At 47.9% G+C, this 10,903-nt stretch overlaps 2 pseudogenes; both read right to left on the bottom strand.

Moving 5' to 3' along the window:
• Positions 1–1,073: 1,073 nt before the first annotated feature.
• LOC111152412 lies at positions 1,074–2,005 on the bottom strand (annotated as a pseudogene).
• A 3,476-nt stretch (positions 2,006–5,481) lies between these two features.
• LOC111152202 lies at positions 5,482–10,690 on the bottom strand (annotated as a pseudogene).
• Positions 10,691–10,903: the final 213 nt, after the last annotated feature.

Raw genomic sequence — 10,903 nt, 5'->3', positions numbered from 1 at the left:
CTTTTGATTTGATATATTTATATACTGCAAACTGATTACCACTATAACAGCTAAGACCTGCATCATGTCATTTACGTGTGTGTGTGTGTGTGTGTGTGTGTGTGTGTGTGTGTGTGTGTGTATGTGTGTGGTGGGAACTTTAAGGGCTTCTTTTTAGCAATCAGACTTTTTCTTTATGTTCAGCTGATGATGACTTCCTTCATCTACCACCTGGCTGTGCCCCACAGAGGAGAAAATATATCTCCCAGCTTACCTTGCATTTTTCTTCCTCCAAAAAAAACAATAAATGTGTCTGTAAGACGTCTTCCCACAATGAGTGCTCTCCTCAAGGACTTCAATGTTTCCCTATCTGTGGAACCACGTGATGACTTGTGACTTTCTTACCAAATACTCAGCTCTCTCCACAGACCCACCACCTTAGAATGTTGGGCATGGGCCCAGGAATCACTGATGTGATAAGCCCTACAGGAGAGGCTGATGCCCGGCCATGTAGGGATCCTGCTTCCTGTGCTCGCTACCAGTGTGGGATCTGAAGACCAGCAGCAGCAGCATCAACCCTGTTATCAACCCAGCATCTCATGCTCTATCCCTGACTGTCTAGATCTTCATAGTCCAGGAAATTCCCATGCACACTGAAGGCTGGGTCTCCCTGGTCTCTGTGCCTTCTGGATGCAAAACCAGACTGTGCAGTGCACTCTGGGTGTGCGCTCTGGTCAGCCTGCTTAGCCCTGAGCAGTCCAGGGATTGGTCCTATTCATTTCTCTTCTATGGTTCTCACCCTCTTGGTGACCTAATCTCTGCTGAAGGCTCTAATCATCATGTATATGCTGTCACCTCCCAAATCTATTTCTCCAGCCCAGATATTTTTCCTCCCCTGCACTATCCAACTGCCACCTTGTTTGAATTTCTTTCCTTTTTCTTTTTAAGACTTTATTTATTTATTTAAAGAGTGAGCACAAGCATGGATAAGGCAGAGTGAGTGGGAGACAGATTCTCCAGCACACTCCATGCTGAGTGGGGAGCCTGATGCAGGGCTCAATCTCAGGACCCTGAGATCATGACCTGAGCTGAAATCAAGACTCAAATGCTCTCTGGACTGAGCCACCCAAGCACCCTATCTCAATTTTTCTAATTATATCCATTTGTAGTTGTCTTTCAACAGTTTCAAGCAGAGAGCTCTCGCAGCTAGAATACAGCTTCCATTCTCTTTACTGTATGTGTATCCCAGCATTGAATAAATAAAAAGTACAGACTTCAAATCATCTCCTTCATGGGAATCTTCTCACAGGAAGAAATGGTAGCGTGCTGAATCCTTGGGACTCCTCCTTGGCAAGTCTTTCAGTTCTGTCTTTGTTGTGTTGGCCAAAATTATAATTTCATCTTTCATATCTATTTCCAATTGCACATAGTTGAGCTGTTACTTAATGTTTCCAAAGCTTGAAAAGCTTCTCAAGAAATAGGAAATGTTACTCCTTGTAGTGTTTGATGCTTCGTGTCCACACCCATGTCAGTTTGTTCCTCATTAATTTTAATCTGTCGTGATTCTCCCTCAGCTGCAGTCAATGGGGCAGGAGAAGATTGTGACAGAAGATTGTGTTTTTTATATCTGTGTAATGATGCATCTTCCTTTACTGTTCCAAACACTTCATCTGTAACGTGGCCCCCTCCAAACTCCTTTTTCAGAGTTGCACTACATACAACATATTTTGATGATCACGAGAATGTTCTGGAGACCAGGCAGTGAATATCCACTCATATCCTTGGGCATTCTGAGAGTTTAAACTGAACACTATGTAGCACGGCTATTTGTCCTCCAGGAGGGGTAAAACAAAGGAATCATAATCCTTACCCCAGGAACTGGAAGGCAGACTACATGATGCAATCACAAGTGTCTCATTTTCAACAGATATTTTTAGAACTCAATATTTTTCATTTCTCCTCTGGCAAAAGTATCTTTAATATCTTCACTTGCTTGGAGGCAGGACTGATGGGATGTGGCAGCCATGGGCTCCCAGATCTGGCGCTAAGTCTGTGCAGAGACATTTCGGCCTGAGTGGCATGAGTGTCACCCAGGTGTCAGGAGCAGCAGAGACAGCGGTTCTGACCAAGGCTCAGGTGTCCTGCATCAGAGGAGTCATGACATTAGCACCCTCAACTGAAAACTTCCCCAGTTTGCTGTTCAGGGAGACAGTGTTTTGGGAAATACCCTGGTGTTTTCCTTTACTTGTCAGTAGAACCCTTCGTTTTCCTATTCTTTGGCTTCATTGAGTTTTTGCTTTGAACCCACCAAGAGATGAACCCAGTTGTGGGTAACACAACTGTCAACCTGACAACCTCAATTGCGTTTCTTTCTTTCTTTCTTTCTTTTTTAAGATTTTTATTTATTTATTCATGAGAGACAGAGAGAGAGAGAGGCAGAGGCAGAGGGAGAAGCAGGGAGTCTGATGTGGGCAGGGAGTCTGATGTGGGACTTGATCCCAGAACCCTAGTAGGATCATGACCTTAGCGGAAGGCAGATGCTTAACCATCTGAGCCACCCAGGCACCCCTCAACCACATTTCTAAATGACATCTCAGATTAAGCATGTCTCTCTCTTTTTTTCTTTTTTGAGATAAAGAGCATGTGTGTGTGCAAGCTGGGGGGAGGAGCAGAGAGGGAGAGGGAGAGAGAATCTTTTCTTTTTAAAGATTTTATTTATTTATTTGACAGAGGGAGAGAGAGCACAAGCAGGCTCCCCACTGAGCAAGGAGCCTGAGGTGGGGCTGGATCCCAGGACCCCGGGATCATGACCTGAGCCAGGCAGACCTGAATGGTCTCAGCTATCCAGGCGACACATGGGAGAGAGAATCTTAAGCACACTCCATGCTCAGTGAGATGTTGGATGAGGGGCTTGATCTCACAAACCTGAGATCATGACCTGAGTTGAAATCAAAAGTTCCATGCTTAATAAGTCACCCAGGTGCCCCTCAGCTTAAACATCTCTTAAACTGAAAGTCTGTGGTGTCCCTTCTCACATATGCTCCTTCCTCTCAAGGACTGAGTGAGAAAGTCCCTCACAGTTCTCAAAGCCACTGACAGTGAATCAAAAGGTACTGCTAGTTGGTTATTGCATGGATGGTCCCCCCTTCAATCCCTGGCAGACTGGATCCCTTAATAGTTTCTGAGAGAAGGGCTGGTCCCCTAGACCAGTCACTCTTCCTGTAGAGGATCTGAAGAGCCAAGATTTAATTAATCCCCTGTCTCCTGAGCCCTGGGAGAGGCAGCAGGTATTTGGGAATCTATTCCATTCCCCCCCCTCCTTATGGGAGCACAGCCCCAGGCTGTGCAGAGATCTGGGAAGTGCTCAGGTGTCTCCTAACTGTGCACTGCAGCATCTCCTTCTGGTTCTCCAGGCACCTGCAGGGCCACTCCACGCACCTGCCCTCCACGTAGTTCCTCTCATGCTCTGTTGCACCTGCCCGGTGATCTGTGCCGCCACGTCCACCACAGTCCAAGAGCACAGGTCTTCTTCAAGGCGAGATAATCTGCGCTGTCATCGACCAACTGCCAGTGTCCACCAAGGAGAGGCCCTTGCGACCCCACAGTTCAACTGCAGGTCAACCGGAAAGTGAGACCCTGGCCTTGCCCCAGAGGCAGCCCCGACCACACAGCCTCCCCACTCCCCTCCGCTCCACACTGCTGGGTGGTGACTGGTCACAGCCAGTTTCCAAAGGTACAACAGAGCGAATTCCCTGGGTGGAGACTCCCGGTGGGTTCTGAGGCCTCCAGATGAAGCTCCAAACCAGAGCCAGGGAGACCCGGCCGGCCAGTGGGAAATGGGGAGACTTGTGACCTGCGGTCTAGCCAGCCTCACTGGATTGGCCTCACTCTGGTTGTAGCAGTTCCTGTGTGGCTTCAACCTACAGTAGGACGGTATATCCCATTCCTGCCTCTGTAGCCTCAAGCCTATTCTGTGGCCATCCCCAACATAATACCAAAACAGAAAAAAGTTAGATTCCATTGTTTGCTCCAAAAAGTTGATTAGGGGAATAGTTCCAGGGAGTAAGCATTCAGAGATGTTCCTTACACTAAACTAAGAACCACTTCCACTCCTCCCACCTGACTATATATACCTCAAGGTAAGAAAATGACATGTATCTCACATCACATGTCATTTTGACAAAAAACATCCTCCCTTTTCTCTCCAAGGCAGGGAAAAACCCACATTTAAATGTGATTTAAAACCCCACCCTGCCTTCTCTCCTCTCCAACCTCAGCAGCTCCAGATCCGGCTGAGCACCAGACTTGCTCGCGGGGCTTCTCAGAACACACGGGCCTCTCCCCAGACCCACAGACTGAGTATTTGGCACAAGGTCAGGGAATCACCTATTTAACAAGCCCTACGAGCAAGGTTGAGGCGCAACCACAGGGAATCCTAATCTACATTCCTGCTGCTAAAAGTGCGATGGGAAGACTAGCAGCAGCCACACCTTTGGAAAATACAGAATCTCATACTCTACTCCACACTTTGTGAGCCTTAATAGGATGTCTGGGAATTCTCTGAACAGGGAGGTTTGGGACTCCCTGGTCTATGCGTGGAGCCAGGACTGTGCAGACTGCTCTGAGTGTATGGTCTAATCAGATCTCTTAGCACCGGGGGGTCCAGGGTTTGGTCCTTGTCCCCTTCTCTTCTACGGCCCTTGCCCCCTTGGTGACTTCTTCTATGCTAAAGACTAAACATCATTTACATGGTGTCACTCCAAAATCTATTTCTCCAGCTCAGACCTTTCTCCTAAATTCCACCCTCATCCACATTTCTCTGATGGCCAAGCCAACTCCTTCACTGACATTTCTAATAGATATCTCAGCTCTTCATATCTTCATGGAATGCTTGTGACGCCCCCTCCTCAAAAATGCTCCTTCCAGAGTCTTCCTCATCTCTGCTGACAGCAGCTCCATCTTTCCACTTGCATAGTCCAGAATTTGGGGGTCCTCCTTGACTCCTCTTTCTCATACCCAAGATTGTGCTGAAAAGCCCATCTACAGATTGTATCCAGAATCCCATAACCTCCCACTCTTTCCACTGCTCGCATCCCAGTGGAAAGAACAGATATCTCCAGCCTGGAACATTGTACCAGTTTCCTACTGCTCTCCCCAGTGCCTCAGCTGCCCCCTTCCTCCCATTCTGTTCCTAACACTGCAGACAAAGTGATCCTTTCAAAGGACAAGTTGTACTATGTCCCTCTTTTGCTCAAACCGTATTGTAATTCCCATCAGAGCAAAGCACACTCAAGCAAAGCTTGACATCCTCTAAACTTACAGTGTCTGGCCATGACTGTATCTCATCTTGGTTACTCTCTACTCCAGCCATACTGGCCTCCCTTCTCTTCCCAGAACACCCAGACACACCTGCCCTCATGCATTCACACTGGAATATCCCCTGTCTGGAAAATCTTGTCCCCAGACAATCTCATGGATAATTCCTGGGTCCATCAAATATTTTCTCAAAGCTCACCTTTTCAGGGACACCTACAGTGAGCCCCCAAGTGAAAACAGCCATCTTTTGATAGAAGATATTGTTCTAAAAAATAAAGACAGTCAACAGACACCTGAAAAGATGCTCAAAATCACTCATCATCAGGGAAATACAAATCAAAACCAGAATGAGCTATTACTTACACCTGTCAGAATGGCTAAAACCAACAATGCAAGAAATAACAAGTGTGGAGGTGATTGGAGAAAAGGAACTCTCATGCACAGTTGGTGGGAATGTAAATTGGTGCAGGCGCTATGGAAAACAGTGTGGAGGTTCCTCAAGGAGTTAAAACTAAAATTATCATACGACCTAGTAATCCTATTATTGGGTATTTACTCAAAGAAAATGAAAACACTAACTTGAAAAGATACATGCACCCCTATGTTTACTGCAGCATTATTTACAACAATAAGAAAGCAACCCAAGCGCCCACCTATAGTTGAATGCATAAAGAAGATGTGGCATATATACACAGTGGAATATTATTCAGCCGTCAAAAAGAATGAAATTTGGCCATTTGCAATAACACAAATGGAGCTGGACAGTGTTATGCTAATTAAAATAAGTCTGAGAAAGACAAATATCATACGATTTCATTCATATCTGAAACTTACGAAGCGAAACAGATGAACAAAAGAAAAAGAGACATCCAAAAGAACAGACTCTTAAATACAGAGAACTGGTGGTTGAGGGGAGGTGGCTGGGGGGAGGGGTGAAAGGTATGAAGGGGATTAAGAGGACACTTGCTATAGTGAGCACTGAGAAATGTATAGCATTGCTAAATCACTATATTGTTTACCTGATATTAATATAACAGTCTATATAAATTATACTTTAAATAAATGCATAAAAGTTTTTAAATTTTTTAAAAAATTTTAAAAGTTTCTTTGTTCATGTACTACATTCCCATATATATTTTAAAAAACAAAAGCCATCTTTCCTGTCCCCATACCACAACTCTGGATCACCTACCTTCTGCATTTTCTCATAGCATTTAGGACTTTCTGACCTAACTCCTCTCTCATTTTCTGCCTATGGTGGATAGTCTGCCTCTTCCTACTGGAAGAGGATCCCAGACTCTGGGACCATGAAATGAGCCAAAGGCAGACGCTTAACTGACTAAGACACCCAGTCATCCCTTTGTAGTTTTTTTTTTAAGAGATGCTTTTGCTTTCACCATTTTTCTACATTTTCAATTTTGTGATTTTTTTCTTTATATCACATCCATAATATATATTCAATAATATTTATTTCTATATTTATATGATATCCTAGTTATGTTGTTATAGTTTATGTCTTATGATTCCAATACTGAATTTTATATGAATTTCTTTATACTACCTATTCTTTCTAAAGTGATTCACTCACAGTCTTTTTTCCATTTTAATTTTATGTTTCACTCTAGGCATTGATCTTTTTCTTTCTGCAATTATTTGTGTAAATTTTTGATACATAGGTTAAATATAGATTTCTGTAGAGAAATTTCTTTCCCTTTTTTTAAGATTTTTTTATATATTTGAGAGAGAGAGAGAGAGAGGGAAAGAGGGACAATGGAAGAGAATCTCAAGCCAACTTCCTGCTGAGCAGAGCCCTACAATGGGCTCCATCTCAGGACCTATGAGATCATGACCTGAGCCAAACCCAAGAGTTGGACACATAAATGACTGAGGCCCCCAGGTGCTCCTGCTTCTTTCTCTTTTAAAGAATTTCTTTTTTAAAAACTTACTTATTTTTGTTTATTTATTTTTAGTAAGCTATATGTCCAACATGGGGCTTGAACTCAGGACCTCATATTCAAGAGTCATGTGCTCTACCAATTGAGCCAGTCAGCTGTCCTGAATTTATTTCTTTCTTACAATTTTTGGATCATCACCAATCCAGGACTATTATAAACTAAAATAATGACTTGAAGTTATTTTGCCCCAAAATGGTAAAAAAAATAAAATTTTGACTACAAATCACAAAAGGGTTAGTCTGTGATTGCAATTTTTTTTGCAATAATTGTTTGCTCACTTTCTGCTGTCTCAAAAGCAAATTTCCTTAGAATACTCTTGTACTTGAAAATAGAGAAGATTTTAATATGTTTCACCCTTTTCTGGGGATATGAACTTAGTTTCCCATATTTTCAGAGAGGCAATGTTTCTCATGCTCCTCGCATGAATAAGCTCTGGCCATCATTTCCTGTCTATTAAGGTCGTGAAACTGAGAAACCAAGCTGAGATTTTCCAGATTTGAAAAATGTCCTAAGGATCAGAACAGTATTTCTCCCTGTCTTGTCACCCACTTCAGGGTCTCCAAGGTCTCACCTTTAGGAGCCATGAGAGACACATCAGAGCCCTGGGCACTTTCATCGCCTAGGGGAAAACAAACAGGATGTGGGCAGAGACCACAGGTCAGGAGACTAAAGGAGGAACTAATGTAAGTGGGCTCCCCATGGAGTCCTGCCTACACTATCCCAGGGTCTCAGGCATCACCCCCTCATATTTACCTGCAGCATGAGAGTAGCCTGGTTTTCTTCTTCCTGTGGAAAGAAAATAATCATGTCAGAGGCCTGGAACAGGCCCGGGCCATGAGATCCTAGAGGAAGCTTCTGGCCCTGGTTCTAAATGAAGTTTGCAGAATTCTGGCTGAACACCCAGGACACGATCATGAAACATGAAGAACGACATGTGGAGTCACTGGGTCACCTGACTTCTTTTCAGCAGGGAGATCTGTCCTCAGCAAGGACCTTCCTCTCTGTCCTGTGACTGCTGGGCATCAGGTCTCCATCACCAGAATTAACAACATGAAAATGTGTCCCTCATTTTCACAAGTGTTTGCTACACACTGAGTGTACTGATCAGCTCCAGAGTGGGCAAGTCCATGTGTGAGAATGGTACTTCCCAGTAACAAGGCAGGACAGTCTCCTACCTAGGAAACCCCCCCAAGGGACAAGAAATCTCAGATCCCCTCACTCCATTCCCTACCTGAGCGCTTCTTCCAGCAGATCACAGCTCCAATCACTGCAATGACCACCAGGAGAACCAGACCAGCAATGATCCATGGGATGGGGATGGTGCGAGGAGGTGGCTCTGGAAAGGGAAGGGAGGGTGAGGCATCCAGAGCCCTGGTAATTGTCCTGACCCTGCTGAAGTTCTCCAGAAGGCCTTCTACTTTCCCTGGAAGAGGCTCTACTCCAAATCTTCCTTACCCCATCTCAAGGTGATGGGCTCAGGCAGCCCCTCATGCTGCACATGGCACGTGTATCTCTGCTCCTATCCAGAAGGCACCACCACAGCCGCCCACTTCTGGAAGGTTCCATCTCCTGCAGGCCTGGTCTCCACAAGCTCTGTGTCCTGAGTCAGGTCTTCCCCATCCCACTGCCAGGTCAGGGTGATCTCCGCAGGGTAGAAGCCCAGGGCCCAGCACCTCAGGGTGACATCACGGTCAGAGATGGGGTGGCGGGTCACGTTTGTATTGGGGGGTTCTGAGGAAGAGAATCAGAAAAGCCACACTTGGGTTTACCTTTATAGGCCACTGAAATGGCATTCATGTGACCATTCTGAGGGGGACTGGGCATTGGTTCAGATGGAAGAATAAAACCCAGTTACCAACCCAGCCTTTGGGATCTTCTAATCCTGAAAAGTTCTACGGTAGGAAAACCCAGGATAGGAGGTTGCAGGTCTTAGGGGGAGAGCACACTAAATGGTCCTGACCGAGGTGGAGGGTGACTGAGTCAGAAAACCAGGATTCAGACCTACAAAGGGCTTAAAGAAAAAGCCCTTGAGAGGGAAAATCATGGTTCCCAAGGTGGTTGGAGGGTCAAAGAGAACCAGTGATGGGTTATTGCAGGGATGTTCCCCACCTGCCTCCTGGGAGAGACTGAATTCCTCGGTTGTCCTTAGAGAAAAGCGGCCCTCTGGGTGAGTCACTCTCTAGTAGGAACCTGAACACCCAGGCGGATCTCCCTCTCCCCACCCGTGGGAGCGCGGTGTTCCGACACTGAGTCAATTTTCCCTTTCTGATGGGAAGCCAGCCCCAAGGGAGGGGAGATCAGGGAGGCGCCGCGGCCCCTTGTACCTGTGCGCAGCAGCGTCTCCTTCCCCATCTCCAGGTACCTGCGGAGCCACTCCACGCATGTGAACTCCAGGTAGTTCCGGTCATGCTCAGTGTAACCTGCGGCCTCCCACTTGAGGCGGGTCATCTGCGCCGCCGCGTCCGTCACTGTCCAGGAGCTCAAGTCCTCATTCAGGTCGATGTAATCCACACCATCGTAGGCGAACTGACTGTACCCGCGGAGGAGGCGCCCGTCGGGCCCCACGTCACAGCCGCACATGCGCTGGATGGTGTGAGACCCTGGTCCCGCCCCGACAGGCAGGGGGTTAAGTCCAAATGAAAAGTAAAACCCCCCAAAAGTTCCCTCGGGTTCCTCCTGGTTTGGGGATCTGGGGACGGGAGTTTCCTCAAACTCCGGGTGATGCTCGCATCAGGACACTCGGGGAGATCCCGGCCCGTCGGTGGGGATGGGGGTCGTGACCCGGGCCCGGGCCCTGTCACTCACCCGCCTCGCTCTGGTTGTAGTGGTCCCGCAGGATGTACAGGCTCACTCGGTAATTCCATGCATTGTGCTTGGCGATTCGCGTCTCCTCGTCCCAATACTCCGGCCCCTCCTGCTCCACCCACGGTGCCCGCGGCTCCATCCTCCCACTCCCAGGGCGACTGTCAAACCGCACGAACTGCGTGTTGTCCACGTAGCCGAGGGCGATGAAGCGTTGGGGCCGGGACACGAAGGTGTAGAAATACCTCAGGGACTGGGAGCCTGCGGGTGCGGAGAGGCTAAGACCCCGCCCGACCCTCCTCCCGGGGCGGGGTCGAGGACCAGGTGGAGGCCGCAGGGAGGGCAGGGGGAGGGGGCATCGAGTGGGGGAGAGCAGGGCACAGGCGGGTAGGAACCCGGGAGCACAGGCTGGGGTGGGGCTGGGGCGGCTGGGGGTCTGGGGCGGGGGCGGCGGAGAGGCGCCTTCCCCAGGGGTCCCGTGTCCCCGCCCGGCGGTCCCCTCGCTCCCGCCCCGCAGAGGCCCTTTCCTCCAGCCCCGCACTCACCCGCCCAGGTCTCGGTCACGGCCAGGGCCCCCGACAGCAGCAGGAGGACGGTTCGGGGCATCACGACCTGCATTTCCGGGGTCTGGACAAACGGCTGAGTCGCAGCTGGGCTAGGTGGCGGATGCGGAGACTTTATAACCGAGAACTGAAGTGCCGCTGATTGGTCACTCCAGAAACCTGACACCCAAGGGGAGTGCGAGCTACGGCTGCCTCACGAGTATCCAGGCGGGAGGACCTGACACAGGTGTGAGAGCGAGAAGTGAAACCCGGGAAAATGGGGGCTCCCCAACACTAGACTTCTCTTCT

Source organism: Enhydra lutris, unplaced genomic scaffold, assembly GCF_002288905.1.
Source record: "Enhydra lutris kenyoni isolate GAN:26980312 unplaced genomic scaffold, ASM228890v2 scaffoldscaffold28, whole genome shotgun sequence".
Lineage (NCBI taxonomy): Eukaryota > Metazoa > Chordata > Mammalia > Carnivora > Mustelidae > Enhydra > Enhydra lutris.
Note: the sequence above shows the minus strand (reverse complement) of the source record. Positions and strands in the feature narration are given on the sequence as shown.